This window comes from Dromaius novaehollandiae, chromosome 1, assembly GCF_036370855.1.
Source record: "Dromaius novaehollandiae isolate bDroNov1 chromosome 1, bDroNov1.hap1, whole genome shotgun sequence".
In the NCBI taxonomy this organism is placed as follows: domain Eukaryota; kingdom Metazoa; phylum Chordata; class Aves; order Casuariiformes; family Dromaiidae; genus Dromaius; species Dromaius novaehollandiae.
In genome coordinates, this window is record NC_088098.1 from 192,829,825 (window position 1) to 192,852,715 (window position 22,891).

The following is a 22,891-nucleotide window of genomic DNA, read 5'->3' on the forward strand; positions in this document are numbered from 1 at the left end:
ATGTGAAGTAAGTGGGGAGGAGATAGCCGGCTGATGATGCTGAAAAGAACTAAGTCCAAAGTGTGCTGACATCATTAGATGACTGTGAGTTACCAACATAATATAGCTATGGAAATGGAAAACACAATCTAGGACAGACCAATCAAGACATTTTCAGTATCATGAACTTTCACATGCAAACGCCGATTTAATTCTTGCTGATGAAACCTCACAAATTTTTAATCACTCATTCTCAGTAGAGGTGTTTTCTTACTAGAAGCTGTGTAGAGAGGGCCCAGTGTAGACAAGGTGGAGGAGACTGAAGAGTCTCATGAAAGGAGACTGTTAGAGTAAGGTTATCTTAGTCTAGAGGGATCTTCTCAGAAGACTGAGGAGATAGCTGTGTCCAGATCTACCAAAGAAGAAGAGCACAAGAAGAGCATCACCAAATGTATGAGAAGGAAGTTTCCAAACTCGGTAATGGTCTTCTAAAGTCAAGAGGAAGCAGCAGAAGAAACAACAGTTTCATAATGATTTGTGTTAACTTTCTGAAAGTATTATGGTCATGATAATATGTGAAAATGAGGCTGAACTTGGTATCTCAGAAAATATTGTATGCAGTCTTGCACTTAACACTGTTACCTGTTATCTCTGTACTCACTTTGGCACTTGTTCCTACCCATGTCAGAAAAATGCAACTCCTAGGCAGAGGTGCGCTTTTTCCTTCTTGGTGGAGGGAATGAAAGCGGAATGGTGAGTCCTAAATTTCCAGTGACCTGTGTATTTACACCCTGCAAACGCCTGGTCTCTTCTCAGTGAGACCCGATGTTGTGGTGGATTCTAGTGTACCAGCATTGATGACTTCTCATCTACCTCTACTCCACTCTTCCATTCGTGGGGTGGTTTACTGGCCATGCTTTGCCATCTTCTGCCTTCAGTAGTCATGTCTCTCATGCTCATCTTTCCTGGATAACCCCCCAGGGCTGCCTGCAATCCATCATCTGCTAATTCTTCTTGTTCCATTGAATTTAGTGATGGAGAATTATTTGCTGTTCAGTTCTACTATTCTTGCTATTTTTTCTCTGCTTCAGTGAGGCCTTCCGCTCTGCTCCTGTTGTGCTTTTCTCCTGTTGCTCCACAGTCTTCACTGGTTTTGTTCAAAGCTGACAAAAAAGGCACGACTTTTGTGTTTCCCTTGGCTTGCCTTCTCATTCCCCTTTCCCTCCAGAATCTTTTCCTTCCGGCTTTACAATTTTTTTGCTGGTTCTTCTTTTGAGACCATCGGATGCCATGCTGTCCCTAATTGTCTTGTTATTTCTATATAGTCCTTTGGCTGTATGGATACAAGCACTCTTTCTTATGTTACTTGGTCTGTGATCTTTCCAGAGCAGTCCTTGATTGTGTGCTGCCTAGCACAGGGATCCTGGCACATAACTTTTATGTATGCAGACCTCTTGGTTGTTCAGAAATGCTTGTAGTTTGTATATAGTCATGGGAGTTTCTGTACTCCATTCTTGTGTGCAGTCCAACAGCATACCACAAATCTGAGAGGGAAAGTCAAATAACGTGATGACAGGTACTTCCTTGTGGCTTCAGAGATGACGTGCAACCAACAATGCGAACAGCTTAATTTTATAAATTCCTGAAACCTTTATCCCAAAGCTAGAGATGGTGAAACGTTTGAAATGCTGCATCCTGTCCTTTTTAATAAGACTTTCTAAATCATTTTGAGTCATGTCCACGTTATAAATAGGCTTTCCTTCTTGAAATTCTACAACTGCTTATATACTTGGTCTTTCTGACTGATTTATCTGTTTTGTTCTATTGTAGCTTAATTTTCCAAACAAAAACCCATAAACCTGTGTTTATATGATGTCAGCAACTTCTGCAATGGATTAAAAATGCATCTGATTGGGTTTTGCTATAAATTTTTGCTTGATTAGTGGATTTAATGCACCATTTGACCCAACAGCTGTGAGGTTAAGAGAAATGAGGAAAGAGCCATACTTCTGTTGCTCTAAGGGGACATCAGAGATAACTTGCTGAATCACCCAGCAGGATGCTCAGTACTTAAACTAATCCAGCTTGCTTATAGCCCCACCCTGAAGATGCACCACTGCTGTGCTTTTTCTCTAGACACATGGTGTATCTCCAGGAAGAGGGATGCATAGTTATCACTCTGAGAAATCTCTGCAGTCAGGATATTCCCCTGTGCCAGCCTGTCTGCTTTTACTTTCTGTACTTGCCCCCTACCTGCAGGGGACTGCCAGCTCTGCATGGCATGGATCATCTCTTCCTCCCCTGCATCGCAGTGGGGCTTAGTTAGCTGTAAACTATTTCCAGGTTATTTCAGTAAGTCTGTGAACACAGCTTGTGGTAAGTGGCTCAAATTTCTTGGGACTGGGAAGATTTTAATCTGATCTACAGTATCTGAAACTTGCACATTTTTAGGTTAATCTGTGTGTCTGGATATTTTATCTAGACATTTTAATCAACATCTGACACAGATGTTAGGTTGAACTGTCTTTTGCCTGGTTATCATCAAGAAGTTAATATAAAATGTAGGGTTCTCTTAGGGACATGAAATCCATCTCCTTCTGCAGTGAATCGTGGTATTTCCAGAAGGGATATTTTTTATGTGGAAGTTAAGAGTGCCTATTCTACATCCAGCTTGAACAGAAATGATGAGTTTAATGTGAATATGTGCTGTCATGTGGTCAAGCTTTAGGTGAGAGCAGATTTACACAGAGAAATCAAAAGGAAATGGCAAGAACCATCTCTTGCTGGATTCTGCAACAAGAAGTGGTCACACAATGGAAAGTTGCCAACTCTAACCTCCAGTACTTGCTCCCTTCTCAAAAAATCCTCTTTTATTTTAAAGAAAATTAGTTACCAAGGTACCCTTATGCATCTGTTAAATATTGATTTTTTTTTTCTTTTTAACAGGCACACATGTAAAGAAATAACACTTACTCTAAAGAGCTTCAAATCCTGGTGGAATTATAGTTATCAAAATTTAGAAAGCCAGCTCTTATCCTCTGGTTTTAAGAAAAGAAAAGGTATTTGGAAGGTGAAGATGCATAAGGAGGCAGAGAGACACCTCGGATCTACAAATACTTAAAGATGTACATGTGAGGAAGAATGGAGACAGGTACTTTAGGTATCGTCTCAAAAGAAGCATAAAGAGAAAAAATTAGAGTGGAAAACTGTGGCTGTTGAGAATGACAGGGCTGAGAAGTAATCTCCCAGAGGAAAGGTCTTCTGGACAAACAAAGCCAGGCCAGAAAAAGGGCTATAAAAAGTTCAGAATTATGTGCTGAGATATAGTGGCTGTAATTGCACTGATTTTCTTATTTGTTATTCTTTCTCTCAGTTCTTGGAGTGGGTTTTTCTAGGGAGCACGAGATGGCTCTGGCAGGGGCAAGGACCCCACACTGTCATCTGCATCTGCTGAGCAGTGCAGAGGGAAGGGGGGCCGGCGGCCGTGGCAGGGTGCAGGGTGCAGTCCTCTCTTCTCCCAGCCTGACGGGGCTCGACACCCCGGCTGCGAGTGCAGCAGCCGGAGAGGAAAACCAGCGACAAGAGGGGAGCGGTGGGAATGGAGAAGGTCTGCCTTAGCTGCGGAAACACCTGAGGCGTGCTGGCAGCCACAGCGAGCCGGTGGGGAAGGGAGGTCGTCGAGGAGCCTCGCTTTGCTTGGGACAAGGCTAGCTTTTCAAAACTTCTCGCAGAGAGCCGCGCTCCCCGCCAGCAGCCCTGCACAGCGCGACTCGCAGCTGCTCAGCAGCCAAGTCCTTGGTCCTTGGCAGCTGTTTTTGTCAGATGCAGGCAGCTGGCTCGGGCGCCCGCCCTCCCCACGCCTGCCTTCCGCCAGATGCGTGCGTCCAGGATGGGAGCCAGCCAGAGGGTGGCACTGAGCAGAGGTGCGGACGTGTCCCAGGCTGGGCGGGAGCGGGAGGAAGGCTGGGGAGGACGATTTCACTGAATCTGTGTGCAAAGAATGGAGAAAAATAGGGAAAATAAGAAGGGGCTCAACAGCATTGCAGTTGTGGGGTTTTTTTAATTATTGGTCAGTAAGAGATCTTGGTGTGTGTGGACAAAAGAGGTACAGATCTGTAAGACATACCTCGCTACAGAGGTGTGTGTGCACAGGGATAATGTGGACAAGGGGCTGCCATCTGCTGCAATGCATTATTCTTTGTAGGAATGGCAGAGAGTCCTGTCTTCTGAGAATAATTTTAGAGAAGGCGATCCAATTCTTGCACCTGGGGACTCTCCTGATGTGATACTGCTCAGTGTTGCACCTGAGTGCATTTCAGACATCTTCAGCTTCTGGAACTGGGACTTTTGCAAATAAAGTGAGACAAGTGGAGCTTGGGGAGGGATTGAAAGGGAAGACTTGCCAAAATTAGACTCTTCCCCTGCCTCACGTCTCATCCCACCTCCCATGCATTTTTGTGAAGTTCTCACTCTGAATCCAGACATGCACCATAGAAAAGAAGCAGTGAGATCTTGGGGTCAGAGGGTGAACTCTGCTTGTTGCAACATCTGTTCTTGCTTACACAAGGAAGTTACATGGGTGTAAGGAAGAGAAATCAAAAGCGGAACTTAAAAATGATTGTGAAATGCTGGAGAAAATCATTTCTTGTTCCTGTCAGCTCTCCCTTCCCCCATGGCCCTGCCCTTTTGGAAATCCCTAGTTACATCTTGGACTGAAGAGTAAGGAGTGGATTTGAAGAGACTGTGACCAAATAGAAATTGGCAAAAGAGGCATAAAGGAATTTTAGTATAAGACGAGTTCCCATTTTTAATAGTAAAAATCAAGCCTCCCTCTTCAGAGATTTCATTAGCCCACCCAACTGAGGACATAGCATATGGTTTTCATAATGAGATGCAGCTTTATTAAAACAGAAAGCAAAATAAATGGGACAGACTCATTTTTGCAGTTCTAAATGGAATTAGGCCTGATACCCTGCTCTTTGATTTATATGATCAGCCTGTGCCTTGCTGTCCAGCCCTCTGTCCCAGCCCTCTGTCCCAGCACTGGATGATCACAACTTGGAAAGCTTTGGTATGAACATGGCTGACTTGTCCACTGACTACTGAATTTCACAGTCCCTTTTAGTCCAAAATACTGGATTCTAGAGCAAAGGCAGAGTTGATCTGCAAGATGAGTCTAAAAATCTGCGCCCTTGTCTCTGTGAAAGCAAAGCTTAATAAAGAGAGCAATTCAACACAGTAGCCAGTGATTAGATAGCAAAACAGAGAGTTATCTGAAATGTGGCTGCCAGAAAAAATAAAACAGCAAATAACTGTTTGACATGGCAGTCACTGTCAGGTGTCTTGACATCAAACACTTGCCAGTTGAAGGGCTGGTTAAAGGGCAAGACCCTGCTTCTCAGTCTCTCAGTGCTTTTTACTGGGAAGAGATGTAAAATAAGATGGCTCTAGCATTCTTATGGACATTGAAAAAGCCACAACCTTCATCCAAAATTGAATTGTGTTTTACCTACCTACATTCATGTTTTATCTTCACCTTCTGTCATAGTGCCATGCCTTGGGATTGTCTTTACCAGGACAAGACCAACCTGCTTGAAGATTTGTTTCCACTGACAAACTTTTGCATTACCCCTCAGGTGTAACATCTTTAGTTCTGCACACATGCAAGAGCTTTATCCCAAGTGCTTGGTGCTTTAATTTAGAGTTGCTGTCCCAGCTTAATCTATGATGAACTATGTTAGCAGAAAATTTCTTTTGCTAAATCAATCACTAACTGCATTAATCCTATGATTATTATTATTATTGACAGCTGAAGTTTTTGTTTATGTATTTATTTGTTTGTTTGTGTCCGGGTACTCTATCTGTGGATTTTATTTTGTTTCTCCGTTGATCCTGTAGTAGTGCTGAGCTGCTGGTCTCACTTGGTGCTTAGGTTAAACTTTAATGACTGCCTTGCAGACTGCAAAGGGCTTGTGTGTCCTAAAGCTGATCTTTTTTCTTCAGCTGGTCTGGTAAAAGACACATGTCTCCACAATAGTACATGATGGCATCCAGATGACTTTACAACATTCTTTTAGTTATCTCTGTGTAGTTGCCCTTCAGAGACTCACACATGATATATACCTTTTATATAAGAGCTCCTTTCCACCTTCCCCCACCGCTTTAAGAGAAACAGAGACCATGTATCTTAGAAAAGTCTGCATTGGGCTGGGAACTAAGGGATTGTAAATTGATGTATTCTACCAATTGCCATCCGTATTTCTATGTTGTTCTTAACGTTTATTTCACTGTAATGCCTCTGTTCTCCAGCTGGATGGCAAATATCTTTTACCCATTTTACAAGTTATATAACGCACAGGTTATATAAAATAATGTCTGGCAGAGGTGGGAATAAAATCTAGATGTTAGCATGGCCATGTCCACTGCTCACTCAGCTCACTGCAGTGCTCCCCAGCCAGCCCTCTGCCTGCGCTGTCAAAATGCCAGGCTGTGCCGGCCTGCGCAGCCCTGGTCCTTGGCTTTTCTGGGTGCAAACACTATGCTAAAAATATCCGGCCAGCAAAGCCAGGAATAGCAATGGGCTGATTTCCTTAGTCCTGTCTCACAAAAATCTGCGTAGTCCATTAACAAAATACGTGCCATGTTTCCACTGAGTATGTTTCAAATAACATCTGCTCCGTTAGCTTCTCTGGAAGAGATCAGGAGCATGAGTTTGATTCAAATAATGCCAGTGACGTGTGGGCAGAAATGGAAAGAGAAATGCTTATATATATTGTCACATAACTGAAAACTGCCCTTATGTAACAGTAACAAATGCCTTCTTATGAATGCAATTTTCTGTTCAGTTTTTGGGCTACACATCTGCACTGAGCGGCTGCTTGGGAAGTGAGGGCTAGGAGGAGGGCAGCTCGTGTTGCCCGTGCCAGGCGGCCACCAGAGCAGCTCTAGCTGAGCGTGTTTCCACACGGGAAGGCGCAGACTCAGATGAGTTTCGAAGCTTAGCTTTGGTGCTGCACTACCACGGGCTGAGCAGTTTACAGACCACCACTGCTTTTTTTGCCCAGATACCGCTTTGTCAATTTGGGTAACCTTTTGCCACATTGCCCATCTTGTGAGTATGATATTTCCTTTTTCACGCATATTCTTGCCTGCGAAGGGCTTTGATATCCTTAGGTGGGAGGTGCTGCAGGAGCACAATTTTGCAGTGCTTTTCTGAATGGGCAAAAAAGGGTCTAAACCATATTTTAGTGTTTTACAGCATTGAACCATGGTCAATGAGCAATACACATTTCTTGGGGAAAGCAAAACAATGAATTGCTAGTGAAGAATGCTCAAAAGAGCAAAAGAACAAAATGCAGCTCCCTTCAAAGTGATGCGATAAGCTGGAACCACATGTCTGCAAGAGACTTAACTGGAATAGAGAAAACATCCTGATAACAGAAGTTAATCAGCTGTCATGGCCTCACCAGCATACAGCACCCTCTTTGGAGCTACCCTCCTTCCTCTTAAAAAGGTACAGCATTTCAGGAGCACATTCCTCAAAGAGAAGCTCTGTAGCAGACAGCAGAACCAACAGGTTTGTCGTGGATGAAAATGAAGATCTTGCTTACCAGACATGCCAAAGAGAAATCTGAATGGCAGGGCATATCTTCTTAACTAATTCCACTTTCTGTTGCTTTGACCAGCTGATCAGTCCAGGGAGAAGTGGTGAATGGGAAGAATATACTGTTCTTTATCTGTCATTGGGAACAGGCAACAGGGCAAGAAATTAAATGGGCATCCAGTGGGTTCGAATTGTGCAGTTTGTATGCACAGCAGACATCTGCAGCCGAGCTAGTCGTCCTTGGTTGCCTTTATTGACAAAGGAGATGAATAAGAATTTCCACAGTAAAATTCCTCTTATTCTAAACCAAACACTTAAAACAGAGTTTTGCTCTTTAAAATGCTTGTTTCTCGCTATTGTCTATAAAGAGAATTCAGGGTGACTAACACAAATGGAGACAGCTTATGTTAGGCAAGGGGAATTCCATCCCCAAATTCATCCCAAGATGAATTTCCTCTACAAATCATCCTGCCATAATATACCTGTCTCCATGACGTAATCATTCCTTACAGAAGTACGCTGCTGAAAATATTCCTGTCCATTAAAAGAAAGGAAATCTGAGAATAGTGTTTTGCAAACAAAGGTATTTGTTTGTCTGGAAATTAGAATGATTTTAATCTTTTCCATGTGGTATTATTTCTAACATTAGGGATGTTCCTGCTCCAAGCACACATTAACTTGGGCAGTGAATATGGTCTTTTGCTTTTGTGCACCCAGTTAGTCATATGCCCATATGAAAACCCCAGACTGAACTGTGCATCTGAACTCTAGAAGCATGTGAAATTCTAAGGGAGCTGAAATCTGCAAAAGGCTATTGTTATTTACATAAAAATAAATCCCCAGGAAAACTGTAGGCCTCGCTGCCATGTTACCTGCAAAACAATGCCTGCTTAACAATGACATAAATAAAATTTGCTGGTATAAATTACAAAATTTGCAGATTTAATAATGGGGATGAGCACATACTAATAAACAGGTCAGTGGACCAGGCTAGAAAGCATGCTGTGCTCTGCCATTGACAGAGCACAACAGCACCTTAGCAGAAGGATTGCGTGAACTAAATATTTTTACAGAACACAGTAAGATGGGCCTGTGGAGCTTAGTGACACTAAGTGCTAACATAATATAAATATTTAACAACCTCTACTTCCAAGAAAATTCAGGCCACATGAAACATAGATTAGGATTATGTGTCATGAGCTTATTCCAGTATTAGCATTAATGGGATCTAAACTGGCCAGCCAAAATAACAGAATAGTTGCTAGAAAACAGCAGCTAAGCTATCTGCCATACTGTCCTCATCTGTCTTACAGTGGTCTGAGGCCAAGCTGCAGTCAGTGGTACTTACCCAAAAGTCAGAGAAGATTAGTAACTCAGGTGTCCCGGTCTGCAGTACTGGGCTGGAAGATAAAGTGGAATTCATTTAATCTGCTAATCAGGATTCTAACATTCAAATGCCCTATCCCAAAGCTTTTCAAACTGACATTGTGTTGAATGATAAAGTTAATATCAGTTGACAGTTTGCCAGAAGCGATTAATTTAAACTCTCAGTTTTGTCTCAGGGCTTGTTAATTTTGTTGTGGTCTTGAAGAGGAAGAATTCTAGTAACAACCATGCTCTATTCTTTCCTTTTTCTAAGTAGAAGGTCATTCGTAAAATTCCCCCACACACACCTTTTTTTTTTTTTTTTTTTTTTTTTTTGAGAAGTAGGAATGAAATTAGACCTTTGTTTATACAGTGCTCTGCACTGGTCCTGGATTTGTTTTTGAAAGTTGGTAAATTCTCCTTCCAATTTAAATTGAATAAATAGGTGCAGCTGAGTAAGTGGACAGAGTTAGGCTGTAAGTCATATGTTTTTACTTCAAAATTACATGTAGAGGAGCACAGAGAAAGGAAGCAAAGCAGAAGAAGGAAAAGTGTAAGGAGGAGAATAAGGAGAATGTATTGTATTCAAGACTAAGAAAATAAAATTACAAACAAGAGCTGATGTCCACCATTTTTTGTTTTCACATAGCTGCTGTGGTCAGCTGTGGCTGGCTTATTCCCACCAATGACCTGTGCTATAAAGCACAACATCTCACTGAGCAGCACTTGTGTGCCCTCAGGAAGTATTCTGCATCTCAGGCTATTACTTGCAACAGCTAGATGGATCGTTACAGCATAATGGCCATAACATGGAGGAGGTGCACCAAAATCACTACCCCAACAAAGGACTCTGATGAAAACCATTTTCTTTCTCTTAAAAAATGAAGAGTATTTCCAGTCCCATGTATCATGTAGCACCTGTAAGTCTTCAAATAAAGAATCCAGTGATGCTACTTAGTTCTATCATTTCCCTAGCAAAAACACATATTAGTAAATTCCTTTGTGTACATGAAATAATGAAGGTACTGCAATGAACTAAATCTCTTCTGCAAAAATGAGAATTAAAGCAGATTCTGTGTACTGTAAAAGGGTTTTATACATTTTCTGTTATAAAATGAATAAAATATGCATAATTTTTTCTAATAGTGCAATGATACCCATTTTTCCCTTTGCTAACAGGAAATATAAAATATATTAAAAATGTATATAAATGCTAATTATAAAAGAAAATGTATGAAAATATAAAAATCCAGTGCAATGGCTTTGTGGAACCTAAGAAAAGAACAGATATCTGTCTCATCTTGAAAAATAACTTACATACTTTTCTGCTGCAAAGAAGCTGTGTAGGCTAATTTATAAAGAATTTTTGCCATCCCTGAAAGAGGACTCTGAAAAGAGCTCCTCTATCTGTTCTGAAAACTGTTGAAGATACTATGACAGTGGAAAGACATACTTCTTCCTTAGTGTATACATAAGGCTATTAAACCAAACTATTTTGTTTCTTCTCTGTGTTTTATGTCTTAGTGTTACAGCATTCGGGACTTGTCTGTAAGAGAAATTTAATCTGCTTTCACCAACACTTTTCTACAGTATTTACAGTAACTCTTGCTGAATTATTTTCATCCACATTCCACATGAATGCTTCCTCTGTCCTGCCTGTTTGCTCTAGGCAAACACAGCGAGTGGACTTATGCTGAGAGATCCAGTTCTCATTTTTTTTTAATGGGTCAAACACATTTTCCGCATTATGTTGTTCATTATATCTCAATATTTGGTCATAGACCTAACCATAGATCTAATCACTACACAACAAAATGATATAGCACATGTGAACCATTTCCAAAACTTACAGTTAAAATGCTGCTAAAATATTTCTGTCTGCATAGGGAAATTTCTTGAGTAAGCAAATGCTGAGCCTTCCCATTACATATGGCAGACGACCAGGGTGCTCTCAGATTTATTACTTTTATCATTTGGAGCTTCAAATTCTCAGTCATATATCATCAAGCCACAAGAACATCCGGTTACATCATCAGTAGCACAATTCTCAAAGCTAATACTTCTAATGATAATCTTTTGCTGCTGATCTGCTAAACTGAAATTTCTATCTTACCGAAAACCTGAGGTGGCCACTTAACCCTCTGTAACAGGGAAGGTGGGAAATGTGTCTCTGCCTCCGCTGGGGAACTGCTCTGTGAGCCTACAGGCTCCTGAAAGAAAAAAGATGCTGGACAACTAGAAAGAAAAAGAGAAAAATGGTTGTCTTTTGTATATATTTGTTCTCTACAAAAATGAGTGCTCTCAAGGAACGCATCAGTGTTTTAAGTCAAGTTTTAATGCTACTTTTTGTGGATATCTTTATGTTTCCAGCATGGGACTCGACCATTGAGTGGGTAAGCCAGGATAGCAGAAAGCAGTGAGAACTCAATTTTTACAGCTCTGAGTTTGGTCTTTTTCAGAGCAGTTTCCTGAAAGCTCTTTTAGACAAGATGAATTAGTGAGTTGCAAGCATTGCTTATTGATTCTCCACATACTGTCTTTCAGAGCGTAGTGGGAGGTGCATCGATACACTAAGTTTCAGCCTAAGGCATTTTCTAGATTTCACGTAAAAGTCAACTCCTTTTATCACCATTTTCCCCTCTGCTGTCCACCCTACCTCCCGCAAAACCTTCAAAGTCATTTCTTCATTTCTAGCAAGAGTAACAATGAATACTGGTCCTGGATTTCTGTTTTGGCTTCTTTTTTTTGTTAGTCTTCAAGAACAAAAATATTCAGAGCAGGTGGCCTGCGGTAAGTCTATATGTAATCAGATTTCTGCAATTACCTGCCTTTTTCTGAGATTCTGAGATTAAAAATATTCCCAGGTAGACTGCTATGTGTCTGAACCACTGATCTCCAAATCATCATTATTTACATATGCCATTGAAGAAATGTGTTTATACATGAGCTTTCTATCTTAACTGTACTCTGGGACTCAGTGATACTTGGTAATCAGCAAATTTTCTGGTACAGCTGAGTGTAACTTAGAGCACACAGTGTTCAACCCTCCGTACAGTAAAGTGTTTCCACTGAGGTGCTACTCTGCACAAGCAGGGGTAGCTGCCAAGAGCAGGAACTGCATTCCTAAATAAAGCCTCCACCTCTAAAACTCCAGCAGGCCTGAGTTTGGTTCAAGTGCCAGCAACTTTTACTTCATTTGTCCATTCAGCATTGGGAATGATCAAACAGTGCAGTTTTACTGTTAATCTATCAGCAGTGCTGGAGATCCAGGAGTAGTCATGAGTTCAAAATGCTGGGTCCAACATATACGGGCTAGGATTAGAGTGAAATGTGCAACTGAGTCCCAAAGGATGCTGTTCATATGGCTCATCCAGCTGCAGGAAAACACAGCTGAACTTGCAGCAAGTTTTTGTTAACGAGGACGAGGACCGAAAGCCACACATCTATTTAGCAGGGAACCAAGCAACATCTGCAAGACTCTGGTAGCATTAGCATAAAACTATACCTAGCAATATGACAAACACGACCAGCTAATGGCTGCTGCGCGAGGCTGCCACCGGCCTGGTTGTCCCTCGGGCCTGATCTAGCACACACTCACTGGCTGCAGAAAGCCTCCTGAAACCCGTGCTGCTGGCTCTCTGCTGGAAAGGACAGACCCTGTCGAAAGGACGAACCATTCAGCACCCAGGTGCTACCAGAGCCTGGAAACTGCAGACACATAGGAGAGGTTAGCTCAAGCCTAACAGAAGGTTGTCTCAGTGTATGTGATCCTGGGAGAGAGCTGTGGAGAGGTCCGTTTCTTGAGCTCCCTTCAGGTCCTGTTTTCTGGGATTTAAAAAAAGTCAGCGTCTAAAGGGAAGTTTTATTGAATGGCTTGAGTTACAGTTTTAATAATAAGTGGAACTAAAGTTAGTAGTGGCCATTGAGAACTAGAGTAAAATAAAATTCCTGGAACTAACTTTAATTTCAGCTTTCAGCGAGCTAAATTGTTGCACACAGAATAAATGGAAACTAATTTGTTTTTATGGAAATAAAATGCTGACTCACAGCAGCAGCACTGGAGAAACAACAGAAATGTACTTTAGACAACAGTGTGCCCAGGAGACCACCTGGGGAACTCAGAGAGTGTGTGAGGAAGGGGGTTGCAGGAAACAACGGCAGAATTACAGCCTGAGGACATGACTGATCGTATGAACTCCAGGCACACACATGTGAGCCAGCCCCCGAGCCCCGCGTCAGCACGTTTCCTCGTGTGGTTCTCAGGAGGGCTCCATCCTCGGACTGCGCCTGAGAGCTTCTCAGCTTCAATTTGCAGCACCCTCCACCTCTAAAGGAAGCCCACCAAGCGCTTATTTCTTGTGGCATCCACATGTGAGGCCTGCCTGCGTCAAAGAGGACACTATTACTGTGGCCATCTCCACGCATTCCTTACTGTGGCCATCTCCACGCATTTCTCAGCACTGCTGTCCGCGCTGTTGTCGCTTGCGGTGGAGCCGGAGCTGACTCGGCCGGCACAGCGGCAGTGCCAGCCTCAGCCTCAGCTCAGCTCTGACTCCAGAGGTTTGCAGGCAGCCCATCCGAGCTCAGCCTATAAATTCAGTAATGAGTGTGGCCGTTGCACGGTGTGATGTATGTATCCTACTTTCGTTTTCTGCTCTGATACAAAAGCTGTGGTTTAAATATTTACCTATCATACGCTTTTCTATCCTGTGTCTCAGTCTAACAACTGTCAACTATTATTTGTGCTCTCGTTTCCCATTATCAGCTTACTTTTATTTTTGATAGTTTGTCACAGTTAAAGGTCATGTAACATGGAACATCACTGTTTTTAAAAGTGGCTAGAAAATTCTGAAAATCCTTCCTATGTACAGCTTATGAAACTTTCCAACATTGTCAGACTTTCCGTATTTTGCATATTATTGTGCTGAACTAAACCTTTAGTAAAAATAAATCACTGTTCAGTTGGTTGGAGTTGTTTTTTATAATCACATCCAAAGCCTTTTTTGAAAGGCCCACGCAGCAGGTAGTTCTATTTAGAAATAGATTGGGACATTTTGTCAGTGGCTCTCCTTAGGGTGAAAAAAAAAAAAAAGACAGTGTGGTACCTTAAGACAAAGAAAAAATCAGAGGGAAAAAAATATAATGGGATAAACAAAATGGTTGTTAAGAAGATGGCCCACAGTGAATTGATCTATACCCCTTCTGAGATCAGTGACAAACTCACCCTGGCAGGTATAAGGAAGAGGATTTTACAAATGTAGTGGTCCCCACCTTACAAACACACAAACCCGAGTGTTTAGGCCCTGTGCATTTTAGCAGTTCAACTCTCAAGTTAGCAGAAGTGATGGGTGTTTTCATGTTGAAAACAGAGGCCCTGCAGAGAGCAGCATGATGGCAGGAGATGAAAGCCACATTCACCCATACAAAGCAGCCAGGCCAGGCTTAACTCTAAAGCTAAAACTAAGTCTAAAAGCCTCTTTCACAGAATCACAGAATGGTTGAGGTTGGAAGGGACCTCTGGAGACCATCTAGTCCAACCTCCCTGCTCAGACAGGGTCACCCAGAACACATTGCCTAGGACTGTCTCCAGTCGGCTTTGGAATATCTCCAAGGAAGGAGATTCCACAACCTCTTTGGGCAACCTGTTCCAGTGCTCAGTCACCCCCACAGTAAAGAAGTTTTTCCTCATGTCCAGACAGACCTTCCTGTGTTTCAGGTTGTGCCCGTTGCCTTCCATGTGATCACTGGGCACCACTGAGAAGAGTCTGACCCCATCCTCTTTACAGCCTCCCTTCATATGCACACCTTCCTTTGGCAGCCTCTTCCCACACCAATGCCAACGGCACCTCTAGGCTTCCTCTTTCTCTCAACCCAAACCCTCACCCTAACCTTAAACCCAACCCTGTAAGTCTTTTTCAGGCCAAGGCTGGGACGTATTCCCCGATCTCTGGCCCAGACAAGGAAATTCTACAACAGAGTGCTCTTGGCAGCACACACCTTCCTCTCGCATCCCCTTCCCACACCCACACCCTAGAGGCACCTCTAGGCTTCCTCTTTCTCTCAGCCCAAACCCTAATCCTAACCCGAACACTGTAAGTCTTTTTCAGGCCAAGGCCAGGACATTGACCCCCTTTGCTGGCACAGACGAGAAACTCCTCACAGCAGAGCTCTCTTGGCAGCACACACCTTTCTTTGGCAGCCCCTTCCCACACCAGTGCCAACAGAGCCTCTAGGCTTCCTCTTTCTCTCAGCCCGAACCCTAATCCTAATCCAACCCCTTTAAGTCTTTTTGTAGCCAAGGCTAGGGTGTAGACCCCTATTTCTGGCCCAAATGAGAAATTACTCACAGCACAGGTCTCTTGACAGCACACGCCTTCCTTTCGCATCCCTTTCCCACACTCACAGCAGTGGCACCTCTAGGCTTCCTCTTTCTCTCAACGCAATCCCTAATCCTAACCTGAATCCGCAAAGTCTTTTCCAGGCCAAGGCCGGGGTGTAGAGCGCCATTTCTGGCACAGACTAGAAACACAGCAATGCCATCACTTATACAGTATCTTCAATATTATCCTTTTTTTCTGACTTCTACTCCAGTGCCCTAACCACAGAATCCCACATCTCCTTTTTTGAAGAACTAATTTATCATCATAAAATGGCTTATTATACAGCCTTGTGCTGTAAGTCTTTTCTGCTCTGATGGCTGAGAGAAGTCTGGCACTGCAGTAAGTTCCTGCTCATTTACTTTCTGGATATCTGGGATGCTGCTGATTTGAGAATGAACTTCCTGGGAAGTCTCTCAGCATAGAAATTTGACAATCAAAGAACTTCGTTCTTTTGGGAATTTTTTCACTAATCAGGGGTCTAAATGGTTTTATAACCCTTTGCTGCCCTAAGCTTAATTTTTATGGATTCTCAGGTTTTTCAGGAAAGTATCTTTTTTATCAAAGAAACTAGAAAACAAAGAGCCAAGCAATAACCATGAACTACTGCTTCAGCTGAACTGTTTAATCAACACAGTAATGTAGAGCGAGTATGCTTAAAAACATGTGGATCTACATTTTTATTAGAATTTTATTGTCTCAGTGAAATAATCAACACTTCATATGTCTGGGAGGGAAGGAGGAGGGATGGGGAGGCAAGGGATCCCATGTGTCCTTTGTGATGATTTCTGTCGACCCATGAATTTAGGGGTTTGGAAGGGGTATATCATTCACCGCAGGAATTGCTTGCCAGAGTAAGGAAGGCTTAATTCATAAGCAGTCTGGTGTTTTAGAGATTGAAGGTGCCCCTGTAGTGCAAAGTACTGTCAGTGTAGAGAAGTGACATTGTAATGAGAAGGATGACTCTTGGAGGCTATGTCTGAATAGCAGTCATAAATGTAGCTGCAGCTCATGTATCTGTGCCTGAGCTAGCTGTATATAGGCTGTTCTGGGTGGGGATGGCCACATATGCATGCCAATCTGAAAAGACGATTGAGCACACATGAAAATGGCAATGGCTCTTCCCTCTCTGCTATTTGAACTGACACCTGTGTAAAAAGGCAACTGGAGTTCAGCTCCAGCAAAACTGTGATAAAATCATTAGGATTTAGAAAGTACCTCTTCCAAAATACCCATTTTACAGGATAACTGAGTTTCTTCTAGATCCCTCTAAGGCACCTTGTTACTGGATAGCAACAGTCTTAAAGTCTGTGTCCATTTATGAGTGGCACAGTGCTACCAAACACAGGCCTGAGCACAATGACATATTCATTTTTGTACTTAATCATTGCCATTTAGTCTATCAAGAGGGAAAACCTCACCCTGATAACTCTCCGACAACTGTACAGCAGCTGTAGCATGCTGTCCACTGAGTAACGTGTTAATGTGAACGTGCTACCTCCAGGCTCAGTTATCTGTGATCACTCTTTTTTTTTTTTTTTTTTTCCCTTAAATTCAGAGTGTATTTCAGACTGTTTGTCCTGTATTCAGAGCCCGCTTTGGGAACAGCCCCAACTACCTGTGAAGATTTCTCCCACAGCAGCTGTGTCACTGGGAACAATGAAACCATCAGTGAGCTCGATGAGCACATGGAAAGCAACCTGCTTCTCACGGCAGCTGGGAAGGGACTTTGGAAACATTCCTGCAAGAGATATTACAACGGACTTTGTCATTCAGAACTGAAACATGTCTCTTGACCCTGCATAAGGCTCCCTGCCAGCAGAGCTCCTGACTCTATTTCTGTCCTGTTTAATCAGGTACAGGCAGGAGGGGAGAATTTGTAGTTTGTTGCTATGGGCTGCAGAGGCTGCTGCTCTGGTACCCATTTCACACTTACACAAAATAGCCTTCTTTCCTGAGCTGAGCTCAGTGTGGTTTCTACTTTGCTCCTCCTTCAGCCTGGAAGTACTGAATATCTTGATCACATTAGATTCCCTTGTAAAATAAGGGAACTGGAGAGTGTTGGGAGATGATAGCTCTGGGTTGCAAAGTGGCTGATGGACAGGGTTAGGAGGAAGATTTGGGGAGGTAGGCTCTCAAGTGGAAGACCTTGGTGTTTCTGATCAGGGTGCTTCTAAGGCAGAAGGTTTTGAGGCTTACTTTCTCAGACTGAGGGCTGCAACAGAAATTTGTGAAGCTCCTATGGAAATCCAGCATCATCATGTGGAGTCTGTTCTCTCTGCTCTCCCTCTACATACACTATGTTTGTGGATGTCAGTTTGAAAGAGCTGGGGTTACCTCGGGACACTTCTCAAGGACTCTCTAGTCACATATATATACCTTATGAGTGGGGGATATGCAGACTGAGACTTCTATTCCCCTTCCTTTAAGGCTTCCCTTCCATTTTTGTGTCAGATACACAGCAGCTGTCTGGTATGCTTCCTGGACACTGACTCTGTTGTACCTTCCTGGAAGATGAATCTTAGCCTCAATAACTCTGGGCTTCAGGAAACCCAGAAGATTTCTATTAGCTTAATCTCTTTCACTCCTACTTTACCCCTTCAGGGTCATGTTATAGTTGAAGCAGATTTTGAATTCAGATTTTCATTGAAGGCACTCTTAAGGCAGCTCTGGGTTTTCTTAGGCAGAGAAGGACTTAAGCGCCTTATGGCGGTCAGACATGTGGGGGCCAGGGCATCTTCTCCTTGATCCTGCCAGTGAGGGGGAAGAATGGGAGAGGGAGTAGATGGATACTGCAAGTTAACAATTGTCTATGCATCTGGTGTCAGCAACAGGGTTTTGGTTTCTGTGATGATAGGACCCTGTTTGAAGATTGACAACTGTGTGGGAGAGATGGGATCCACCTCACTAAATGGGGCACAAGTGGTTTTGCCAACAGGCTGGCCAACCAGGCAAGGAAGGCTTTCAACTAGGAAAGATGGGGGAAGGGGAGAGTACAGAGACCAGGCAGTCAGCAAAACAGGGCCCAAGTGGGGATACCTCAAGCATTTGCATGCAGGCAAGGAAGTACCTACAAGACAAGACTATGGGGAAACCTCTTGCACCCCTCCTGGTAAATCAACATGTTCAGATACCTCTCTGAAGTGCCTGTGCACAAATGCGTGCAGCATGGGGAATAAATAGGAGGAATTCGAGTTCTGCGTGCAGTCATGGGGCTATGATCTCATTGCAATTACAGAGACATAGTGGGATAGCTCATATGACTGGAAGGCTGCCACGGATGACTACAGGCTCTTTAGGAAGGCCAGGCCAGGAAGGTGAGGAGGAGGAGTCACCCTTTATGTGAGAGAGCAACCAGGATGTACTGAGGTCTGCCTAGGGGTGAACGATGGGCTGGCCAAGAGCTTGTGGGTAAGGATTAAGGGTCAGATTAACTTGGGTGATACTGTTGTGGGTATTTGCTACAGGCCATGTGATCAGGAAGAGGAAGTAGATGAGGCCTTCTACAGGCAGCTGGAAGTAGCCTCATGATCACAGGGCCTGGTTCTCTTGGGGGATTTTAACCATCCCGATATTTCCTGGAGGAACAACACAGCAAGGCACAAGCAATCCAGGAGGTTCCTGGAGAGCACTCATGATAACCTTCTGACACAAGTGATGGAAGAGCCAATGAGGAGAGGTGTTCTGCTGGACCTTGTACTTACAAACGAGGAAGATCTGGTTGGAGATGTGAAGGCTGGAGTCAGGCTTGGCTGCAGTGACCATGAGATCGTGGAGTTCAGAATCCTGTGAGGAGGAAGCAGGGCAAAAATTAGGGTCACAACCCTAGTCTTCAGGAGAGCAAACTTTGGCCTCTTCAGGGACCTTCTTGGAAGTAGCCCATGGGATAGGGCCCTGGAAGGAAGAGGGGTCCAAGAAAGCTGGTTGATATTCAAGGATCACCTCCTCCAAGCTCAAGAACGGTGCATTCCCACTGAGCCAAGCAAAGAGGGCAGGAGACCTGCATGGATGAACAAGGACCTCCTGACAAAACTCAAACAGAAGAAGGAAGTGTGCAGAAGGTGGAAGCAGGCTACTTGGAAGGAATACAGGGATGTTGTCCAAGTATGCAGGGATGGGACCAGGAAGGCCAAGGCCCATTTGGAGTTGAATCTGGCAAGGGATGTCAAGGACAGCAGGAAGGGCTTTTTAAATACAAAGGAATACAACTGCTGAATGGGGCAGGAGCCCTGGTGACAAAGGATACAGAGAAGGCAGAGATACTGAATGCCTTCTTTGCTTCAGTCTTCACTGCTAAGACTGGCCCTCAGGAATCCCAGGCCCTAGAGACCAGGGACAAAGTCTGGAGAAAGGAAGACTTTCCCTCAGTGGAAGAGAATCGATCTGGCATCACTTAAGCCAACTTGACATCCACAAGTCTGTTGGCTCTCATGGGATGCACCCACAAGTGCTGAGGGAGCTGGCAGATATCATTGCTGGGCCCCTGTCAATGATCTTTGAAAGGACATGGAGAACAGGACAGATGCCTGAGGACTAGAAGAAAGCCAATGTCACTCCAGTCTTCAGAAAGGGTGAGGAGGAGGACCCAGGGAACAACAGGCCAGTCAGCCTCCCCTCGATCCCTGGAAAGGTGGTGGAGCAGCTCATCCTGGATGCCATCTCTGAGCATGTGAAGGTGATTCAGCATGGATTCACAGAGGGGAAACCATGTTTAACCAACTGGATAGCCTTCTCTGATGGGATGACTGGCTGGGTAGATGAGGGGAGAGCAATGGATGCTGTCTACCTTGCCTTCAGGAAGGCTTTTGACATTGTCTCCCATAGCATCCTCCTTGGCAAGCCCAGGAAGTGTGGGCTAGATGAGTGGACAGTGAGGTGGATTGAGAACTGGATGAACGGCAGAGCTCAGAGGGTTGTGCTCAGTGGTGCGAAGTCTAGTTGGAGGCCTGTAGCTAGCAGTGTCCTCCAAGGGTCAATACAGGGTCCAATCCTATTCAACTTAGTTGTCAGTGACCTGGATGAAGGGACAGAGTGCACCCTCAGCAAGTTTGTTGATGACACAAAACTGGGAGGAGTGGCTGATACACTTGAGGGCAGTGCTGCCATTCAGAGGGACCTTGACAGTCTGGAGAGGTGGGCAGAGAGGAACCTCATGAAGTTTAACAAAGGGAAATGCAGGGTCCTGCACCTGGGGAGGAATAACCCCTTGCACCAGTACAGGCTGGGGGCTGACCTGCTGGAAAGCAGCTCTGCAGAGAAGGATGGAGGGGGTCTTGGTGGACAACAAGTTGTCCATGAGTCAGTAATGTGCCCTCGTGGCCAAGAAGGCGAATGGTATACTGCGGTGCGATAGGAAGAATGTTGCCAGCACGTGGAGGGAGGTGATCCTCCCCCTCTCCTCAGCCCTGCTGAGTCCACATCTGGAGTGCTGTGTCCAGTTCTGGGCTCCCCAGTACAAGAGAGACGTGGAACTACTGCAGTGAGTGCAGCAAAGGGTACTGGAGTGAGTGCAGCAAAGGGCTACTAAGATGATGAAGGGACTGGAGCCTTTCTCCTATGAGAAAAGGCTGAGAGAGCTGGGCCTGTTCAGCCTGGAGAAGAGAAGACTGAGGGAGGACCTTATCTGTGTGTATAAATATCTGAAGGGAGGGTGTAAAGAGGATGGGGCCAGACTCTTCTCAGTGGTGCCCAGTGATAGGACAAGAGGCAAGAGGCACAAACTGAAGCACATGAAATTCTGTCTGAAGGGAAAATGTCTTCACTGTGAGGGTGACTGAGCACTGGAACAGGTTGTCCAGAGAGGTTGTGGAGTCTCATTCCTTGGAGATATTCAAGAGCCATCTGGACGGGGTCCTGGGAAACATGCTCTAGGTGATGCTGCTTGAGCAGGGGGTTTGGACTAGATGATCTCCAGAGGTCCCTTCCAACCTCAACCATTCTGTGATCTCCCACACTTGGGTAAGCTTTCTAACTCCTCAGACAAAGAACCAATGGTCTTGTTTTATCACATTTTGAGAGGGAGAGTTGGGTTGCTGGTGGGGAGAGAGTTTGAGTTTTTCTGACCCACCAGTCCTTACTACTGAGATAGACTTTTTCCTTCCTAGATTGGGAATCAGATTTGCTTTAGGACTCAGCTAGGTGCTATGAAGCTCAACACTGTTTGGATGGAGGCACTTGTTTGTACACACAACAGCTGACGTGTAAGCACCAGGAGTGCTTCAGCAGTGGAAACCTAGATGCTATGAGAGCTCTGACATCTACAGGTTTGAGAATGGCAGTGGCAAGGGAGGAGGGCTGTAAATACTGGGGGTTTACTTCTGCATAACACCTGCAGTGAAGAATAGATTCACAGTCCAGTCATATTTGCTTTTGGGGATCTGGGCTTTGAAGCATGGCTTACCACTTGCTACCTTTCAGCAGAACTGTCTGCCACAACAGCTTTACTTCTTCCCTCTGGAGTCAGCGGAGCACTGCAGCCTGTGGGGAGAGCACTCAGTTGTGAGGAACTGCTTTTGTTTTCAGCAAAACTTTTCTGCACAACAGATTATTTTAAGAAGGCAAAGGATGTGTACACATTTAAGGTTCTCCTTGTATATGAAATAGCAGCTTTTAGAATGTTAAAGCCCACTGAATTTTAGAGAGCTTACATATAAATTGAAAAAAAAATGTGAATAGTTTGGTACAGGACTTACTATGGATTACTACTTTCCCCTCAAGTTAAGCACTATTTTCAGAACTTTGGCATCAGAACATGGACAAATAAACAGCCACAGTAGAGAAGAAAGCAATATGTATTTATGTGATTGCCACAAGGTAATGGAGGTTCATTTGAAGTGGAAGTTCATTTGCAGGAGTCTCATTTCCTAATATAAAACATGGTTATCACACTTCCTCTAAAGGCATATTAGTATAGTTCATTTTCAGCATCATCTTAGAAATGCTTGTTGGTCACCACTGCTGTTGGAAATGTGCATACTTCTTAACATCCAGAGTTTCTACATACAACGATATGTATAGCATGAAAATTATAGATAAACTTAAAGAACAAAAGGCAGCAAGGGCATGTACAAATTTTGGTCATTTTTAGTGTTCCATCCAAATGCTTAATAGACAATATTTTTGTCCTTTAACCCCCAAACCTCTCCCTTCTATGTTACCTGTGTATGTTGTGTGTGCCCTGCCGAATAGCGCTGAAAATTGCTAACTCTTGACAATTTGAGGGCAGACAGAGGGGGCATCTGTTGTATGTCGTGGCTTTTTTTGTTTTGTTTTTTTTTTTTTGTTTTTTTTAAGCCTGGTGATAATGTTGATGGAGATACTTTGATCTTTAAGCGGTTTGACTTCATGGAAGAGATTCTGACTGTGTGGATGTCTGAATAACTTCCATCAGCTCATAAATCTAAATAATTCTCAAACTCTCCTACTGGTTTTATGATCTCCTAAATTATACAGTCTCAAGTATTTTTCAACTGTTCCACATTTCTGGCCACGTCTTTGGAGATGGTGAAAGCTGAGCCTTTAGTGTCCTGTTTCTATGGCAGGAAGGGCCCAGGCAGCTTTCATAGGC

The 22,891-nt window shown here is 43.8% G+C and overlaps 1 long non-coding RNA gene across 1 annotated transcript; it reads right to left on the reverse strand.

Annotated features, from left to right (window-relative positions):
- Nucleotides 1-16,933: 16,933 nt before the first annotated feature.
- Nucleotides 16,934-21,802, reverse strand: LOC135330364 (uncharacterized). The gene is made up of 3 exons (XR_010392346.1): nucleotides 21,725-21,802; nucleotides 19,029-19,110; nucleotides 16,934-17,065 (listed from the first exon to the last, which is right to left on the reverse strand). It is a non-coding gene; the product is annotated as an uncharacterized LOC135330364 (long non-coding RNA).
- Between the last annotated feature and the right edge of the window lie 1,089 nt (nucleotides 21,803-22,891).